This window comes from Megascapheus bottae, chromosome 10 (genome assembly GCF_031878675.1).
Source record: "Megascapheus bottae isolate mThoBot1 chromosome 10, mThoBot2.hap1, whole genome shotgun sequence".
Classification (NCBI taxonomy): domain Eukaryota; kingdom Metazoa; phylum Chordata; class Mammalia; order Rodentia; family Geomyidae; genus Megascapheus; species Megascapheus bottae.
The window spans coordinates 61,502,742-61,523,672 of NC_143518.1; the positions used below are offsets into that span (position 1 = coordinate 61,502,742).

At 38.5% G+C, this 20,931-nt stretch overlaps 1 non-coding gene across 1 annotated transcript; it reads right to left on the reverse strand.

The window, feature by feature from the left end:
• Positions 1–18,680: 18,680 nt before the first annotated feature.
• Positions 18,681–18,799, reverse strand: LOC150058593 (small nucleolar RNA SNORA26). The gene has a single exon (XR_016536920.1). It is a non-coding gene; the product is annotated as a small nucleolar RNA SNORA26 (small nucleolar RNA).
• Between the last annotated feature and the right edge of the window lie 2,132 nt (positions 18,800–20,931).

Consider the following 20,931-nt stretch of genomic DNA (forward strand, 5'->3'; position numbering starts at 1 on the left):
ATCCCTGGAACACTCTCTCCTATTACTAGTTTTAGGTATTCAGAACCCTGAAACCCATCAACCAACACTAATTTCCTGCCGCAGGAAATTAGTTGACCTCCAACTGGTCAACCTCCGACCATCCAACACAATGTCTATGTAGTTCTTCCTGGTCCAATCCACCCGATTCCCTAAGGGGACCAACAATTGTTTTATTTTTGTTTTCTTACTGCCATGGAGAGTGCTTTTAGTCTTTGTTGTTGCTGTTGTTGTCAGCCATGGGGTTTGAACTCTGGGCCTGGATGCTCTCCCTGAGCTCTTCAGCTCAAGGCTACCGCCCTACCCCTTGAGTCACAGCCCCACTTCCCATTTTCTAGTGGTTAATTGGAAATAAGAGTCTCATGGACTTTAGTGCCACGGCTGGCTTTGAGCCACTATCCTCAGATCTCAGCGTCTGGCGTAGCTAAGATTTTAGCCTGTGTTTCATCTTGGTTTTAGAAGTAAGTCCTTATAGCCAGAGAGTAAAATCACTTTGCCATGATTTCCTCTTAGCAATATTTGACTAGCTAGACTTTTCAAAATCGATAATAAGAAGTTTTTATTTTTTACTGTCTTCTGTGCTTAGTCTTTTCCCAGGGTCCCTTTGGTGCTCATACATATGAGAATGCCTAGAATTGGCCTTGCACTTGAATGACTGCCTTTGTGATACCTATAAACTGTATTTGTAAAATAAGCATGATTTCATCTGTCTTCACATTGCTCTTTCTTCAGAACCTGAAGAAAATGTTCCCATTACCCACTGGCATTCGGGGTGTTGATGAAAACACTGTGAAAACCTCAAGTCAGTCTGATGTTATTTTGAATCTGTGTTTGTAAGAAACATAATTATTTTTGCTAAGATGTATCACAAAAAGAGACTTGCTTACTGAAGTTTAGCAATTTAATTAGCATATGCTTCAGTACTTTTCTGTCTGTTTTATCATGAAATACTGCGTGCTCTTTCATGCAATAGATTTGTTTTTCTTTTTTAAGAAAAGTAATCCTATCAGCAAGAACTTTTTCTGCTCTACTTGTGTCTTTTAATTTCCTACCATAAATGAAATTTTTATTTAGTAGTATTCTGAGACATGGTTGAATTTTTACTTTTTTTATAAATTCAATTACTTTACATTTTTCCTCTTGGGTTATTTTAGACTTTCCTGTAGGTCACAGGCTCAGCATTTGTGTATATGCCTCTCTTTTCCACTAAATTGCTATTTTCCAAGCTTTATTTGATTTCTAGTAGATGCCCTTCTCTAACTGTAGTCTTAATTGGCATACAAATCCTGTTGTTTTAAAACTAACTAATTAATCAATTTATTGCAATACCTCTCCTGTTACATATTCAGCCATATTAGTTCACATTCAAAATCTATTCTCACTGAATCTTGTTCTCACTAGAAGCTCATCTTTCACAATAAGCTCCTTTTAGAACCTTTTTCACTGCATCTGTTTTTTCTCTTTAGATTTGGTCATGGGTCAATTTCCTTTCCTTTCTCATCTCATTGAGTCTCATGTACTAGTCTTTCTCTGTTATTTCCTCCTTCCACATATGTCTTTTCTTTTTTCCTTTTTCTTTGTCCTCATTCAATGGCTTATTATGTCTCTTCTTTTGTTTCATGTGTGTATTTGGTTGATCCATTTACTTTTTTCTTCTTGCTTTGTGGCGACTGGTCCTTATTCAAATATAGTAGGTGAATTTATCATGATTAACTCTCCATCTAATATAGGATTTGATTGGCCCATGATCACACACAATGTTTAAAGACTATTCTTAATCCTGTAGCCCAGGGACACAGGAAGAGACTGGTTGACCGAGTTCTGGATTTCCCCTCCAGATTCTGTCCCTTCCTTTTGCAACATACAATGACATATTCTTCGAAGGTTTGCACCTACCCACCTGTTCATGCAAATCTGTCTTCTTTTCACTAGACTGGGAACTTCCTTGGATAGAAAAGTGAAATATTAATTATGACAGACACCACTGATAGCTCAGATATGAGGGGGACTGAGAATTGACCATGGAATTTGTCTGCAGAGATTCCATTGATGATCTCCTAGCAAGTTTAGTGCATCCTCTGTCTTGAACACTCATTGCTTTGTCCTCCAGAACAGAACCTCACAATGTGATTTGTTCCTGTGTCCACCATAGGGAGTAATTTGCTGCTTTCTCCTCACCTCCTTTCTCCCTTAAAATTGGCTTTTAGGGCTGTTTGTGAGACTTGTGGGGTGCCACACATTCTCTTCATTTCAGTATTTCCTCATTAAAGAAGCCTCTGGCTTCCATTTAGACTTGTGCCTTCAGGTCTAGATTCACATTGTATGGCTTTTCTGATTCCCATTATATTTAGAGTACTATTTAAATTGAAGTATTGAAGCTTCTTTATCATCAGTGCACAGCAATTTATTAGGTATTATTGTCATACCTTCGATGGTTGGGTTAGGAAACTCACAATGATCCTTATTTCTTACCTATTGACTACCCAGAATGATCAACAAATCTTCGTTCAATGTCTGTGTGGAATCTGAAAAAAAAATCTTAGCTTTTTCCCAGGCACAAATCTATTAACTTCTCTTAGATAATTATATGAGCCTCCTAATACACACTCTGCCCTCACCATTTCTTTTTACTGTGTCTCCCTGTTAAAATAAGTCGCTATGCTGCAGCAAATCCTTGCAAGATGTCATAGCAAAATCTCACATGTGTGTAATTACCCATATTTAAATATAGGTTCTCATTTACTCCTGAATTATTTTTTCCTCTCTCCTCCTTGGTCCTCTGCTCTAGCAAAACATATTGTATCTTTTAAAAAATCAACCAATTATGCTCTGTTTTGTTGTCTGTGCATCTATTGTCCTCTCGCCTTAGAATGTTTTTCCAGAGAAGTGACTGGCTTGTTGCCCCACTTTTTTCAGCCTCTCTTTGAACACCTTATAGAAGAGCTTCAACTCCATTTCAATTCTTATCTCCTTTCCTCCTCTTTTTCACACAACATTAGCAGCAGCAAATAGGTCATATTTTTAGTTTTCTCATTTATTGTTCTTCAAATGAGCTTCATAAGTTAGACATTTTCTTGGCCAATACTGTTTGTCACTCTATCCTCAAAATCTGGTTTATAGAAGAAAGACCATAAATAAATACTAAATTCATACAAGAAGGAGGGTAAATCATTTCCCTTTTCTACCTTCACATCAATTATTTCCCCAGCCACAGGAAGAGAATAAAAAAATCATTGCTAAGAGATGCTTTCTTTTGTTTTCTGGTAGAACAAGTTGTATCTTTATCTTAATCAAGAATACATATTCCACACTCTTGAGTTCTGACCAAGAGCTCTAAAACACAATGTCAACTTTTTCATTTTCTTAAACTTGCCATACAATTATTTGATGTACCACATATGTCTCCCCAAATGCCATCTTTAAAGACGTATGAATTAGGTTTTGTATCTCACTGTATCTTCTCTACTTGGCTTAACTCAGTTGCACAGCACTCCTTCCCTCCTGGCTAGTCATCCAATCATTTTTGCTTTTGTTGTTGTTGTTGGTATTAGGGTTTGAACTCAGTACCACGTGCTTCCTCAGTTGGCATTCTATCACTTGAGTCCTGCCTCCCACACTCACTGAATCTAAATTCAACACTGTTGCAGACACACAATAGTCAACAAACATTTACTGTACATTCATTTTGGATAATTAATATCTGTACAATCTCTACTTAATATATCTACGAGGCACTTTACCTATTATTTTAATATTAGAACTGTGGAAATAAAGCTAAGAACTGTAGAAATTACAGGTAAGAGGAAAATGAGTTACCATAAATGAACATTGTTCATATGGTGATATGCCCAAAATTTTGGCATCCCAAAAATTGAAAGGGGAAAACTGTCTCAAATCTAGGTGAAATGTTTCCAGTTTATTTTTCTGTTGAAATCTCATATAATGAAGTGGATAAACTTTATTTTTAGATACTAGAATTCTAAAATATAGGCTTCCATTTTGTCTATCATTCATTTTGCTTTATTCAAATATAGTCTTTACTGACAATTGAATTTGTATGTTAAATTTTCCTGAATGAATACCCTAAGTTTTCTATGAATGGATACAATTGAGATCAAGCCCATTTTACTTTAATATTCTGAAATGCTTATTTAGAATTAACAAGGGACCTTCCTGGTGACAGGCTGCTAAATTGTTGAGAGAATATTCATGTAGCAGCAATTAGCTTTTCACAACAATTTAATACACTTTCTGCACATCCTCAGGTATACAGTAGGATAGACTAATGAGTAGAAAAATATATCATTAAACTGGTGTGTGTTAGATTACCCAATTAAGAATATTTTTTTCAGAAAGCATGCTGGAAGTGTCATTGTTCTCTCTCACTGTCTCTCTGTCTGTCTCCTCTCTCTCTCTCTCTCTCTCTCTCTCTCTCTCTCTCTCTCTCTCTCTCTCTCTCTCTCTTTCTCTCTCTTTAAAAATACATATTAACTATTGTAGAAAGTATATATGTTTTAATGTTTGTAAATGTATTCTAAGGTTATTGAGCAAAATAAATGCAACATTTTTAAGCTACAAAGCATGCTTGAAGGACAATCATGAAATGAAGATAAACCTCTTAAAAGGAAACATTCCTTTCCAATAGGAGCATATGACGAAATGTTTATAATTTATCAATGCTCTGTAGAACTAATAAAAAGCTTGAATTTTCCCAGTAAAGGTTGCTGCTTCACAAAGATTTAATCTCCTAATATCTTGGGGCTTCTGAGTTTCACACAAAGTATTGCAAATAATCACACAAAAACAAATCAGAACATTCAACACTATTGGAAACTTAGAATGTCATGCACTATTACTATTTCTTGAACATCCAATTATAGTTAATTCTGAGTCTTGTCTACACAATTGCAAGTGTCACGGGGTCACTGCTTGTCTAACACAGACTATCTATAGACACAGAATAAGAAGTAAGTGGAAAATATTAATGATCACAAAACCTGGATGATTGCTTTTTCTTCTGGCTTGATGGAGAGGGGAAAAATCAATTATCTGTCATTTTTTGATATTTCCAGGCTGTGCGGATTTAGATGTGGAAGTAAAGTCATCCGTGTCTGCCTGTGCTCCGAGCACAGGTTACTGTTGAGAGTTTCTAACTTGCTTGGCTTCTTGTGTGTCCTCTGATATTTCAGATCCTTGCTTCCCTGCCTCGTGACTCAGAGGACAAAAGCGGGAACACAGAGGCGACAGTGACCATTAGAAGGATAAGCATGCCTGAACCCTAGCCCTGTTCTTGATGTGCAGCTTTGACTAGGATGAAGAGCCAAGCCCTTGAAAGTCACACTTTATACTTTCTACCCAAAAAAAGATGTCTTTTTTTTTCAGGCTTGAATTCTCTCACTCAGGAAGCTGGAAGTTTAGAACTGTCAGATATCATATGTCTCTTTTAAATCAAGAATTGAAAATTTGCCTCTGGCTCACCAGGCAGTGCAGCTTTGCCATTATGGGCCAAGATCTTTTCTTCACATTCAGACAAAGCTAAAACAATCAAGGCCACCAGAAGGCAGAATGGCTTTGGTCCTCCTTAGCCATGCTAAGAATCAGGCAGTTGCTGGCCACAGCCCTCTGAGAGGCAGCTTTGTTGGCCTTCTGGTAACTGCTGATGAAGAAAGCAAACATGCCCACTGATTCACTGACAGAAGACTGCATAACAGCTGTCACTACCCCAGTGAGTGTGGTGGAGTGAGGCAGCCACAGCCTTCCAGTCATGCAGAAAATGAAGCATTGCAGGGAGTCTTGGCATAGAGGGACCAGGAGGGGAAGCTGTGGAGATGCGCACACTGCTGTGTGTAGGAACAAGAAATAATCCTTAGATTGTTATAGGTCCATAGAGTACATGGTGAAAAAACTGGACTCTTTTGAATCTCAAACACTAAAACAAATGAAATAAAAAAGGATCTGCTATACTTGTGTTGGACCTAAACACCAGCTAGGAGATGAGTGAAAATGGTTTCCAGACAGAAATATCAATTATAATATTTTAAAAAAATGGATCTCAGGTCATTTTTTCCAGGACTTAATATCTCCTTTTCAGGAAACTAACTGCAAAAGGGGTGACTTGCCTATTTAGAAATTTCTAGATGCTCTTCAGCTTTCTTTGGTTCCAATCTATAGAGTCCCTTTTAGCCCTGAACCTGTGGATTTTCCTGCTTACCGTGCAGGACTAGACGTGCTCGGGTGCAAAGTGGCTCGCACTCTGGATCTGTGGACGGCTTCCCCGTGTTCATCACTTCACATTGTCAATGGATTCTTGTCTTCCAAGGAAGTAAGCTCCTCTCCTTGCTGTCTCCCACACAGCTCCTTCTTTAGCAGTCTACACTGTCTTGTCTGTTCGACACTCTGTACTGGAAGGGGATCTTTGTACTCTTGATTAAGGTTCAGGCAAATCTATCTTATCTTCCTCTTCAAACATGAAAGTTCCCATGGTTTTAGAGTGCTTTATGTTAGCTCTGTTCGGAAGCCCTTGACAAACCAAACTTTTACCTGTTGTTTGTTTTGTTCTGTTTTGGTTGTGTTCTCCTCTATTGTATGTAGCCCAGACTTGGCAGTACAGCTATGAGTCCTCACAAAACCTGAGATCCTGGATTCAGCAGAAAAGACAATTTCATGCCAGGCCAATGGGCTTTCTCTACCAACAGGCTCCACACTGGCTATCTCTGCCATGGAGTTTCTAGAACAACAGTCTCAAGGTCTGTGTCATCCTGAAGCTCCCTTTATTCCATGAAAAGAATGGTAACTAACCCATGGCAAAAGATGTGCAAGGTACTCTAAAGTGATATACATGTTTACAGGCTTATCAAGAAGTGGAGACAGCCATTCGAGGAGCTTTCTTGCCTGTCAGGAGGGTAATTTTGGAAGCTGGAAATGAGCAAGCGCTTAGATCTCCGTCCTGTCCTTTCCCTATTCCTTTTGAAACCTCCAATCTTGCAACAGCATGTGCTCCAGCTGGCTTTCATGCTTGGGTTTCCTGATGTGTCTTTGTCCTGCCTGGTTTTCTTGGGGAGTCAGGGGTGAGATGGAGAAGCCTTTGATTTTGAGCTTTAGAAACTCCATGTTGCCACATAACTAAAGTATGTTCCCTGAAAACTCTTCTGGTGGCTCAGTGCTCAGGCAGAGAATAGAGCTGCTATTTATAGAAATTCGGTGTCAGAGCTTGTACGTGTTAAGAGTTTATAGGATATACTGTGAAGCAGGTCCAAGCCTTTACCGTCTCATTAGAGCTCTGTGTTATTATCATAGGGCAAATAGTGTAATTGTAATCATTACATACAATTGGCTTAATATTTTTGAGTCATCTTTTGTAACGCTCTAACTAGTATCCTGCAGATACTAGGAAAAGCCTACACTTAAATGATTACCATTGGTAATAAACTTTAACCAAATTATTCTGGTTGAATTAAAAAGAAGAGAAAAGAAGGAAAGGCAGGTACGGAGGAAGGAAAGAAATCTATAGAACTGAGACTACTGATAAGTCACACTTCTATAAATCTGTAGTGTTGACGTTAGGAAAGCCAATGAGGCGACAACAACTCATACAAATTAAATTTGCAGGCCAGGAGTTTGGTCTATTGGTAGAGTGCTTGCCTAGCATGCACAAATACCCAGGTTCAATTCCTCCTTGCTGTGACTCAAGTGGTAGAGCACTAGCCTTGAGAAATCCCAAGGACACTGCTCAGGCCCTGAGTTCAAGCCTGAAGACTGGCAAATGTGCAAGGAATATACATCCCCAGGAAAGGGCACCTAACAAAGGCGCAGATAATATTCCATTCAACTGGAAAATGCTAAGTCTTTTCCTAGAACAGAGGCAGGACAAGGTTTCCTAATTTCACTACTTCTGTTCTACTTCATATCTGAAGCTCTGTTCAGAGCAATTAGGTATTAGAATGAAATAAAAAAAATCATTCAAAGTAGAAATGAAAATTCTTGACATGATTTAGGAACTACAGTAAAACTTTCACAGTAGCTAGCAAATAAATTCATTAAAGGTTTTAGAAATGAAATTGACATACTTCACATTTCTATGTTGTAGCAATAAATTATTCCAAAATGAAATTAAGGAAAAAAAGTCTGCTTCTAATAGCATTTAAAATACAACAGCGCTTTTAGCCAAGGAGATAAAGATCTATGCATTATGGTGTATAAAATATGGAGGAAATAAAATACCATCATAAATACTTGAAAAATGCCTAATATTTTTTGATTATAAAGTTAATATTATCAAATGCAAGGACTATCGAAATTTGAATGGCACTTTCCAAAGTAACAGTCTTACAATTCTTTTACAGCTCCAAAAGATACTGAGTAGCTAAAGCAAGTTGGGGTAAGGTTTGTGAGGTTTCTCAGAAAGGAAACCCACCACATGCTTAAGGTTGAAAAGAGTTTACTAGAGGATAGCAAACTGCTCGCCCACAAGAGATGGAGGCACCAGGAGCAAGAGGGGAAGGAAAAAGAGAAAAAGGGAAAGAGAGAGAAGGAGAATTGTGTTGAGCTGGATTATATAGGGAAGGTAGGAGGCAGGGCCATAGCAGATGCAGAAGTGATCTCAGACCTCAGGGAGGCATGACCAAAACAGTTTAGGAAATGAGCTCAGCAGACTGATAAAGAAGGGTGCCTCATAGTCAGAGATCCTGTGCTTTCTCACATTCTGGTGACTGACAGTCAGGTGATTAGTGGTTTCAGGCAGGTGAAGAGGAAGAGGGCCCCAGCTGTTCTCCCAGGCAGAACAATTATGAAGCATAGTACTCAGAAGAGATTTGCCCTGGAATAAACCAAGCACAAAAAGACAATAGAAAAACAGAGACAACTCAGAAACAGCCCATGGACAGATTGTCTATTGCTCTTCAAAAAAATGTCAAGGACACAATGGGTAAAGAATTGTCTCTTTAATAAAACAATAATGTTGGGAAACAAAATCTTCTAGTACTTCTGAGCAATCTCTTTTCATTCTCACCTTTTCTTTGTTTTCTGCACTTCATGTTTTAAGCACAAATGGATTCAGAGAGGTTCTTTTTGGGCCATATCTATTTATAGTTTTCAAAGTTTCATGGATGTTCATCTATTTCTCTAAGATTCAGGGAAATTTCCATTATTGTATCCACCATGGTTTAGCTTTGAATTCTCCTCCTTCTATGCCCAGGATGCCCTCAGTTCATCTTGTAATGGGATCCCAGAGGTCTGGTATGCGATGAAGATATTTTCTTAGCCCCTCACTCTGTGCCTTTATCTATCAAGGAATGCTCTGGGTACTGGAGATGGAAATATTTATTTTGTTAAATAACAAAAGTAAGGAAATGACAAACTGTATGAGTAGAATTATGCTACTTCTTTCTCTCTCTCTTTTTTGTCATTCATAAAGCTTGCGCTTATGGCTTGAAGGCTGTCCCTGATGTTTTCCCTCAAGGCAAGTACTGCATCATTGTAAGCCTCATCGTTACTCCTGTTTTTTTTGGTGGTTAGTTGGAGATAAGACTCTCTTGGGCTGTCGTGCTCTGGCTGGCTTTGGATTCCGATGCTCAGCTCTCAGCATCCTGAGTAGCTAGAATAACAGGGGTGCATCAGTGGGGCTCAGCCTTCTTTCTTATTTTTGAGGGAATATTTTGCTTTTAAAAGTTGATTTTAAGATTGGCTGAATTCCTAGGAAAAGTAAGTAATCTTCAGTAATGCAAGTACAGAAAAAGGTACATTCAGAGTACAAAATAAATTGGAAGAAGTCACTAACTAAGAAGATTTTTAAAGTTGAAAGTCATTATGTGAGGAGACGCTATGAACAGTTTAGAGAATAATTGGTCGGTCTTATCTTAAAATTGTTTTGTGATGGCACCACCTTGTGGCCAAATGTCATTTAGTTTCTCACCCTATCTAGTGAAGACTACTTTAGCTATGTACACAACTTCTATTTTTTCCCCCATATATATTCATTGTAATTAATAGAAGGATTACATTATATTCACCAGACAGAAGGTGCATTATTTCACAAACATTGATACCCTTTCTCATGTCTTAGTCCCCATTTCCCTACCCACATGCCCACTCCCTCATCTTGTTTTCCCCTCTTCCTTATCTGATTTCAAATAACCAAACAAGCATATATACAATATATCAGATAACAAGGTAAAATACTGTAACAAGATGAGATAACCAAGGGACAGCAAAAGAGATGAGAGATAACATAGTACATTAAGGACAACAATCACCTTTTATATGGCTTTTGTTTCTATATCCTGGAGGTCCTTTCATTTAGTGTCATACTATATGTCCTTATTTATCCAGGGTTTGTTCTACTGTAAATCTCTGCTAGGAGAGTCCAAGGTTTCTACTGATTATGACAAAATGAGGGAAACTATTGAGCCTATGTTCCTTTGAGTCTGGCTTACTTCACTTTATATGATTTTTTTCTAAGTCTTTCCATTTCCTAACAAATGGGGCGATGTCATTCTTTCTGACAGCAGCATAGAATTCCATTGTGTACAAATACCACAACTTGTTGATCCACTCATCAACTGAGGGACATCTAGGTTGGTTCCATATCTTTGCTATGGTAAATAGTGCTGCAATGAACATTGGTGTGCTGGTGGCTTTAGTATGTCCTTGTTTCTGAATGATTGGGTAAAGGTCAAGTAGTGGAATTGCTGGGTCATAGGGGAGCTCTATGTTTAGTCTTTTGAGGAACTGCCATCCTGCTTTCCATAGTGGTTGCACGAGTTTGCACTCCCACCAACAGTGTAGTAGTGATCCCACCTGGCTGAATCCCCTACAGCATCTGTTGTTATTAGATTTCTTGATCCTGGCCATTCTAACAGGAGTGAGGTGGAATCTTAGAGTTGTTTCGATTTGCATTTCTTTTATGACCAGAGATGTCGAGCATTTCTTTATGTGTCTATAGGCCATTTTTGTTTCTTCTTCAGAGAAGACTCTCTAAGTCTTTGGCCCATCTTTTAATGGGATGGTTGTTTCTTTGGAGATTAGTCTTGGAGTGATTCAATTTTTGGAGCTGTTGATATATTTTAGATATGAGGCCTTGGTCTGTTTTATGGTTAATGAAGATCTTCTCCCACTCTGTAGGCTTTCTAGTTAATTTGCTAGCTATGTCCTTTGCCATACAAAAGCTCCGCAGTGTAATGCAGTCCCACTTATCCAGCCTTTCTCTGATTTGTTGTGATTCTTGGTCCTTATTAAGAAAGTTTCGACCTGTGCCAAGGAGACCTAGTGTATGTCCTATTCCTTTTTGTAAAGTTTTCAGTGTATCTGATTTTACCTCAATGTTTTTGATCCATTTGGAGTTAATCCTGGTGCAGGGTGACAAAGAAGGATTTGGTTTTAGTTTTCTGCAGGTGCTTAACCAGTTTTGCCAGCACCACTTATTGAAGAGGCTGTCTTTCTTCCATTCTAATTTTTTGGCTTCATTATCAAAAATTAGGTGGTCATAGGTCTGTGAGTTGATATCTGGGTCCTCAGTTCTATTCCATTGGTCTTCAGGCCTGTTCTTGTGCCAGTACCAAGCTGTTTTGGTCATTATAGCTCTGTAATAGAGTCTAAAATTTGTGTACATAACTTCTTATGAACAGCTTAGTTACTTTCTTTTTTTTAGTTCCAGGCTTGAGTTCAGGGCTGAGCACTGATCTTGGACTTTCTCAAGGCTAGAGCTCTACCACTTAAGCCACAGCATCACTTCTAGCATTTTCTGTGTATGTGGTACTAAGGAATCAAACCTGGGTCTTCGTGCATTCTAGGCAAGCATTCTACCACTAGGCCAAACTCCCGGCTAGCTTACTTTCTTATAAGCAGGATTGCCTTTTAATTTGATTTTGGTACCATTTTAGAAATTAATTTTTCTTATGTAAAATTCACGTATTTTCCAGGTATGGTAGCTTTTGCCTATAATTCCAGCACACTGGGGTATGAGTCAGGATGTTTGTGAATCCTGAACTACATCTCCAAAACAAAGCTTAAAAAATAAATGTTATAAATTATTTAGAAATGTCTCCTGATGTGATTTTTTAAAAAGATTTGTAAAGTCATATACACTTGAATAAGGAAAAATCTAAAGGCATCATGATATATAGAAGAGCATTCTTTAACTTGCCAATACTGTTTTTTAAACATACAAAGTAAACTTGAACGCAGTATACTGTCCTTAAATTTGTAAAATATTTAGACATTGAGAGATTATTACAAAGGACAACAAATTTGCCTTTTCACAATGATAGTAAGTGTAAAAAACGCAATAAGTAAAACACCATGAACATGTGTACTGGTCCTCTTAAGTTTTAGAAGAGAGCCAACAACAAACCCCCCTGATCTGAGGTTTCCCCTCACTGCCTCGTTAGGGGCAATCAGGGGCCATTTTGATCAAGCAGTACAGAATTCACATCCTTTCCCAGCATGGCGGTTAAGGACTTAGAGTGCCCTGCTGCAAACTTCCTCCTTATGTTCATTCCCATAACCCTCACATGATGCTTCTTTCGCTAAGCATCGTACACAGCCTCTCTATGTGCACCTGGAAACACAGAGGCTCGTCCATCTGGAAGAAACTGAAGATGCTTCTTCCCCTGCACTTTTCCATGGAAGAAATGCATAATCCAAACAGAAGCACTTTCCCCAAACCAGACTCTTTGAGGCTGATTCTCCAAGAGCAAAATAAACTACCTTAAACACGAAGGTCACTATTTTTATCCAAGGTCAGGCTTGCACACGTGTACCAAATACACATACGTGGATCCATATCAGCATACAACTCTCCAGTGCTGACTTCTGGTGTCAATATTTCCTAGTAACTTGCCTTCTCCCTGCCTCCCCGCACCTGTTTCCTAATGTTTCCTCTTTGTGGAGATCTTGGGACATAAACCTGCTTGCTTCTGCTTTCTAGCTGCATCCTGATTGGTCTTTGCTTTAACTTCCTTGATAAGTTCAAGGAAACTCAGTAGCTCTTTATTTTCATGAAAATATTTTCTGGCTGTAAGCATGGGAGCCCACATATTTCCATTTTGAAATGCCATTCTTCAACGAAAGGAGTCATAGGTGTGTTAGCTAAGGTCAGTGCTGGCTCTCTGTTACATAAGTCAGGGTATGAGTACCTTTCCTTTCTTATAGTGTCTTAAAATTGTCTTCAGATGCAGTGTTTTAGAAAAGGAGTCGTGAGTGCCTCTTGCCAAACCCATGGCTTTGTGTCTGCAGTCACATGCCTCTCAGCTGCAGAGGCTTGGGGATAGATTTTCCCAGTACGAGGATATTCTGTTCCAGGGTGTCTTGTGGGTGAGTAGGAGTTGTCTTGAAGAGTGTTTACTGAAGTCCAGTCATCCATTAGAGCACCAAAATTTGCTACTCTTAAGTTTAATGGCACCTTTGCCAGATAAAATACCTAAATTATTGGTTTAGCAAAGATGAACTGCAGTCTACCTGGCATTTTCTTGTGTCCAACTATCTGATCATCAACTTCCTGCTGAGAGTCTGCATCTTCCAGTCTCTCTGACTGAGGTAAACCATTTGTACCATGGATAATAATGACAATAAGATGACAGTTTCCAAAATCCAAGACTATTATGTTAGGATTGTTTGGGATGTTACTGATAGATTTATCAGTAATTAATATTAGTACATTTAAAATTTCTCCAACTATAAATACGTTCTTGACCAAAGAGAAAATGTTCACAATTTCTGCTCCCAAGTCCTCTGATGTCTTCAGCAGCACATCCAGCAGTGAGTTGGACCCATTACGTAGGGTCTGCTATGGTTTCCTCTCTTTCTTTTCCCTTTGCATAGCACTGGGGAATGAACTTGGGCCTCAGGCTTGCTTAACACTCCATCACTTGAGACCCAGCGTGAGGCCTCTGAATCTTTCAAAGGACGGGTAGCTAGGAACTGCTGCAGATACTCAGCTCATCTAAAAGAATGTCTGACTTGTGCCAGAAGCTCCTCTCGGCAGGAGACTCCTAGATGCACCTACAGAATCAGAGGGGCAGAGCAACCCCAGGCCCCCAGGTGCTGCCTGCACGTTAGGATTTTTTGAGCCTCCGTGTCTGCCTGATGCTCTCCTCCCAGCGGCTCAGGACACAGTTTCATGTGGCTGCTGCTACATACACCTCAAATGCATTCTCAAGTGGCCTACGATTCTTTTCAACGACAAAATAATCAGACCTCTGCAAGAGACTGCACAACTGTCAACCGTTTGCTTGGATTGATGGGAAGAGCAGCCTGGACACCACTCTTACAAATCAAGCCAGGAAGGGCCAGCCTAGGTGTTCCTACAGAGTGACTGCAAAGGGGCAGGAGGCTTTTGATCTCAGACTTCTTCCAGGGGTTTTAAGGACTCAGAGTGTGTGGTGGGGCATTTCAGTACTCTTTCACTCCTGGTCGTTTATTAGTAAGGTCTCAGCAGCTCAGCACATAGCCTGAGCCAAGCCATGTGAAACTCAGTAACTTTGGAGTTGATTGCTAGCGTGTAAGACATGTCATGCTTAGAGTTATGTACTGAGGAAAAAAATTAAACAATTATATATATGCACACATATGTATATATGGAAACAATCCTCTGCAGTGGATATATTGAAAGTTCTCAATTATCTTAATGATCTATTATTGCTAATTATTATTATATCTTTTGATAGTAGTACAAAGGAATTCTAGTTCAACATGTCTGTTGGTGTGTCTATCTTGATCTATCATTCTTTTCTTCCCCACTTACTCCCTTCCCCATTGATCGAATTATATGCATGTATATATACATATAATATATACATATATACACATATATGTATTTGTTGAAAATGTCCAAAGTTTATAAAATATGCTACAGATTCATGTGCAAATTGTGCCATTTTAGTGAGTAAATTTCATGTCAAAATATCCTGATATCTCAGGTTTGATGTTAGACTTCATTTTCAAGTCTGAATGTAAGTGGTACACTTATATTTCAGGTTAGGAAAACTCAAATTTATTTTTGAATTTGGCAAAACACATTTCATAGACTGCAAAGCAGCAGATGATTTCAACCACACAGTCTAAAAGCCTTCCGTTTATCACTTCCATGCAAGGTAAGATTGACTTTGTCCTTAAAAGTCTTTTCTTAGTTTGTGCTTCTTTTTATTTCCTCTCTCTCTGTCCCTTTCTCTCTGTCTCTGTCTCTGTCTCTGTCTCTGTCTCTCTGTCTCTCTCTGTCTCTCTCTCTGTCTCTATCTGTCTCTCTGTCTCTGTCTCTGTCTCTCTCTCTCTCTCTCTCTCTCTCTCTCTCTCTCTCTCTCTCTCTCTCTCTCTCTCTCATATCTGAACTTGAAATCAGGTCCTCATTCTTATTAGTTAGGTGCTGACTTGAGTCATGTGCTAATCCCTTCCCCTTTTCATCACTGTGTGATTTTTCAGAGAGGGTCTCTTATTTTCTACCAGACCAGCCTCTAACCATGTCTTCCTACCTATGGCTCTCATATCTCTGGGACAAGAGATATTTACTGCCAAGTGTGCCTGATGTCTTTTCTTCTTCTCCTTCTCTTTCTCCTTCTTCCTCTTCCTCTTCTTCTTCTGCCAGTCCTGGGCTTGAACTCAGGGCCTGAGCACTGTCCTTGGACTTTCTCAAGGCCAGAGCTCTTCCACGTGAGCCTCAGCACCACTTCTAGCTTTTTCTATGTATGTGGTAACGAGGAGTCGAACCGGGGTCTTTGTGCATGCTAGACAAGCACTCTACCACTAGGTCACACTCCCGGCCTAGATGTCTTTTCTTATACTCCCTTTCAGTCTTCCTGTTGGAGTCCGGTTTAACTATGCATTTTTTGCCAATCTCATGCCTTCAAAGAGGCAGTTCTCTCTGTTTTCTCAAATGTGTGGAAATTATTTACTCGTTGATTCATTTTAAAAATTGTGACTTTAGCAATAATAAAAAACACAGAAGAGGCAATTCTCTTCCCTTCTACTTTCCTTCTGGAACTCCTTTCTGTGCTTTAAGTCTCAGCTGTGGTCACACCTTCTCAGGATCCTTCTCAACTCTACAGGGTGAAGGAGTCCCTCAGTGCATACGACAGATATGATAATTGTTCAGGGTGCTTTGTCTCATCAGTCTGATTTTACCAGCAATATAAGCTCTGTAAGATAATGTATCGAGAAGATTCCTAAATTGCTGTTCCTTTATGTGAGATACAATGCCCTGAAAATATGAGATAATTTGGGGGTCCCGTGAACTTACGAGAATTCGATTTAAATATGCGCTATTAAAATTCTAATTAATGACAAAGTGTTACTGGTGTTACTGAACTGTCTTTGTTCTCTGTGCATACATTTTCTTAGGGAATTCAGAAGGAATTTACTGGGTAGAATACTCTCGTTTAGTCTCCAGCCAAGAAGTGTTCTGATTTATTTATTGTGAGTCATTTGCTACCATTGTTTAAAATTCATGTTCTTCAATTTTCTCTTTCTTTGTAACTTTCAGCTTATAATTTAAGGTTCATTTCCTGAGTGTCAACTAATCACTGCTTTATAAAAAATAAAATGCCAGGGCTAGGAGTTTGGCCTAGTGGTAGAGTGCTTGCCTAGCATGCATGAAGACCCAGGTTTGATTCCTCCGTACCACATACATAGAAAAAAGCCAGAAGTGGTGCTGAGGCTCAAGTGGTAGAGCTCTGTCCTTGGAAAAAAAAACCAAAGGACAGTGCTCAGGCCCTGAACCCAAATCTAGGACTGGCAAAAAAAAGAATGTCTCAGAGTTTTTCCTTCAAATTTCCTTAAAAAAGACCTTTAACATATTTGAATGCACACCTTATGAGAAGAATACCTGTTTTTATTGCATTATGATTGAATTCATGGCTCATTTGTTTATGCTTTATTGGTTTATTTTTGAATTTTCTGTGTGCTTTATTATTTCTATTAGAGATAAAACAAGATAATTCTGGTGCCAAGGCACAGTTTAAATATGACTTAGAGATTGCAGTATAATTTCAATCTATAATCAAACCTACTACAGTCCTCTAATTTAAATAGGAAACTTGGAAATAGAGATAGATGTTAACATGTTGATTAGCAGAAATAGTGGTTGACATTTTTTCCTTAGTCTAGTAATACAGCACATAGTAGCTAATTTAAATTATGATATATTTACAAAGATGTAATAAAATGTTGGTTTATAACATACACATGGAACAAAAAAGATCTTTGAATTATCACCTATCTACCTGAGCTCTACAGACATATCTTTTCAATAATGAGAGATCCAGAAAATATTCCTCAATAAGGAAACACAATCAGTATGTAATCTGAGATTGGAAAATATACTTATATTAAGGCATGCTATCAATACACCATTGAATCTCAACCCCTTGTCTGTATTTGAGGGAATCACTCTAATGTGCCTGAGAAAAAAGAACAGAACAATGAAGCTGAAGTCATTAATATTTTTTCCAGAACTCCTTGCACTTGGGATGGGCTAATCAGGAGATCCACTCTTCTACTGACTCTGTAGTAATTGAACACCCATGGTGGGAAGGAGGTAGAAATTCACGCACCTATCAGTTGTTACAGCTTTGGTTTGAAATGTCTTTTACAGGCCCCTGTGTTAAAGATTTGAGGTGAGGTTTGGGTGGATCTAGAACCCCCAGCCCGTCTTGTCCTCTCTTGCCTGAGAAGCTTTCTGGATTGCACCCTTCAGCCATGAAGTGCTGACTTAACTCAGGCTGGTACAAGAACTAACACTTCCCAACTCCTGATCCAAAATAAACACATCATTATTTTTTCCACCATTTTATTAAACTACTGGAAAGCTGATTGACACACCAGTTAGCACAACAGAAAGTTAATAGCGCATCTGGCAAGAGTCACAACAGCAGTTCTGGTCCAAATCTTCACCTAATCCCATCATCAGTGCAGAATGTCTGGCTCTGACATCATTGTTCTATTCATTAAAAGCTTTTCTGCTTGAATATAATGTTCACAATGAGCTTTAGTTATCTTATCCAGTATTTCCTCTTAACAGTGAGCGATATGAAACTGAAACGTTCAGTTTTATTCTACCTGTATACTGCATTGTTGCCACATGATGTAAGTAAGTTAAGTCATTCCTTGGGTTTAAGTCTATCTGTAATGAGGGAGCTAGGACCATACAGCAGGATGTGAATTCAAAGTGCTTATCATAGTTTGAGAAAGGTCAGGTCTTGATGCTGACCAGAACTATTGGGCTTAGTGTCCAGAATTCCTCCTTGGTTGGAGAGACAAACTCAGAGACAAGTTGCAAGGCTGCATCTCCAGAAAAGGTCAGGTTTCAGAATGATGATCAAGGAGTCCAGAGAAAATTGTTCTCTCTTCTAAACAGGTTTCCTTCATAGATGACAAACTAGATGTCGGTGACTCTGAGCTCTGTGGTATGGCAGGACTTGAACGGAAGCTGTACATGCGATGAGTGCGTTTATGCTCAAGGAGTTGTGCCATGGATTAATGTTCATAGGGTGAGAGACACACACACAGTACAGTTGAAAACGGGAAGAGCAGACTGTCGTATAGAAAATTGAATAAGAGTGATTTACCAAGAGGAGAAGATGAAGTCCCCATACAATCTCTTGCCCTTCAGGACAACTGTACACCTGTAAAACTTACTGACATTTCCCTGCCAATTTTTTCCTTTCTTTTTTTTTTTCAACTGTAACTCCAGATGGGATCCAAAGAGGAGTTGTATCATCTCATCTCTGGGTTTTATGTAGTCCCCTCCCCAATTCTTTTTCTTCCTCAGTTACTGTATCAGCAATTAGAACTGAGCTAGATGAAAATATTAATTTATTTTTAATTAACAATAATATATTCATTATATTAGCATACAATGTGACCTATTTGTGAAATATACCTACTTTTCAAAAATGTGGTGTTGTTTTACAGCTCTGTGGCTCAGTGAAGCCTGGTTAAATAAAAATAAATTTTCTGTCATACTTATTTCATGTAGATACTAGCTCAATACAAGCATTGTATCATTTCTGGAAAATTCTACTCACACTTGTGAAAGAATGAACATTAAAAATTATAAACAAGTTGATGAAACTGGAGAAAATCATGTTGAGTGAGATTAGTCAAGACCAAAGGGACAAAAGGCACATGGTCTCCTTGATATGTGGATATTAGATCCAAACAGTACAAGAGCGAGGACTCAATATTTGGGTACCCAATGTTATGGCCATGGTCTTGGAGATATAAACATAACTGCATAAAAATCTATGATGGGATATATACTCTATAGACATAATGTTACGTTATATAGATTAAATATGTATCTATGACAAATAAACCTTCAGCTTAATTTTAATTATATTCTAAAACTTATGTGTCAGTGATTGTATATAGAGATTCCTTTCTTGAATACTTGTTTGTTAAACATGACATTTGAAATCTGATGTAAAAATCAGTGTTAATAAAATCTTTTAAAAAGTATTATTTTAAAAACATTTTGATGTCAGAGATCAAAGAAACCCTAGGTTTCCTAATTCACACTTTGAGAACCACAGAAGCTTGGGATAGATTTTTCTAGCAGCTGGATATGTCACTGCCAGAAATTAAATATGATATTCCTCCATATATCACCCGTCAACATCAACCTGCTTCTGGCACCAGTTTCTTATAATTTTGCCACCTGAGGTATGATAGATGAGGGACTCCATCAGATATCACCCGGAGTTGTTCTTCCTGCTAAGAGACAGTGAGACAACCCGTTATCACACAGGAGGATAATGAAGTAACAGAGGGAAGAGATGGATTCATCACAGCTGGTGCCCAACTCAACAAGAACCAAGTCTGCTGCCCAAGGCTCTGTTGTTTGTGCACCATTTATACTCTCCCCCTTTTATATAAGGTAGCAACATTTATGGGCTACGAAAAATATCAAGATGAATTGTAAACATGAAACAGGTTTTAAAGAAAATTTAAAGGACTTGTATTTTTAAAGAAGCTATCATTTTAAAGTGAGGAAGTTGAAAAAGAAGTTGTAGGTTTAATATCAGGTAAACAAACTCTTGTGTAATCAGCACAAGAATTAAAGCTACACGTTGGGGAGATCAAATCTTTGGGAATGCATGGCTTGGTTGAGCAATGAAGGGATGGGGGATATAAGATATTTCTACAAAAAGAAAACCTCTTTCTATTTCTCAGATAAACCAGTCTCATTTAGAGGAATTGAGGGAAAGGAAAATCTCAGCAGTACTTAGCCTCAGGCATGAGGGTTAGCAGATACCAGAGTCCAGGAGACAAGTGGGGAGCATGCTGAGAGTGAGAGGAAAAGATTTTTAGAGTAGAGTCATCACTTTGCCTGATCATCTTTACAGGCGTATGAATTACATTTCCCTAAGTTTGTATGAGTGTTTTCTTAAACATGGAATGTAAGATTTCAAGTGTGTAGTTCGTACTACTTCATTATTCCTGCTGCCGGATTCATTTTATTTCTGCCTAATATGGTGACACTTTGGATTAGTGGGTTAGCTTTTCCTTTGTAAATAACTCCAGCACTTTCCTCTGATAGGCAACTCAGATGATTACTCATGAGGTTCATCAAGTTGCAGACACATTTAGCTGTATCAAAAATAAAACACCCACTGCCTTATGATTCACGATATGTCCAGAATGCTTACATATTTGAGTGTGTATAATATAGTTTGTCACTGTAAGTCACTTTCACAATGGAGTGTGCCAAAAAGTTATTAGACAGTTGCCAATATTTTCTGAGACCTGAAGCTACCTGCATGCCATTTGCTGAGCAGTTTCTAATACTAAATCCCATAAAATCTGCTATAATATGTCTAAGAGTGGAAATGGGTCAATGTTATCCACGAAATAAAGAATGTCTATAAAGCTGGGGATTTGCTACCAATTTATAATCACAGATGATATGGAACTGTAAGTGTATTATAC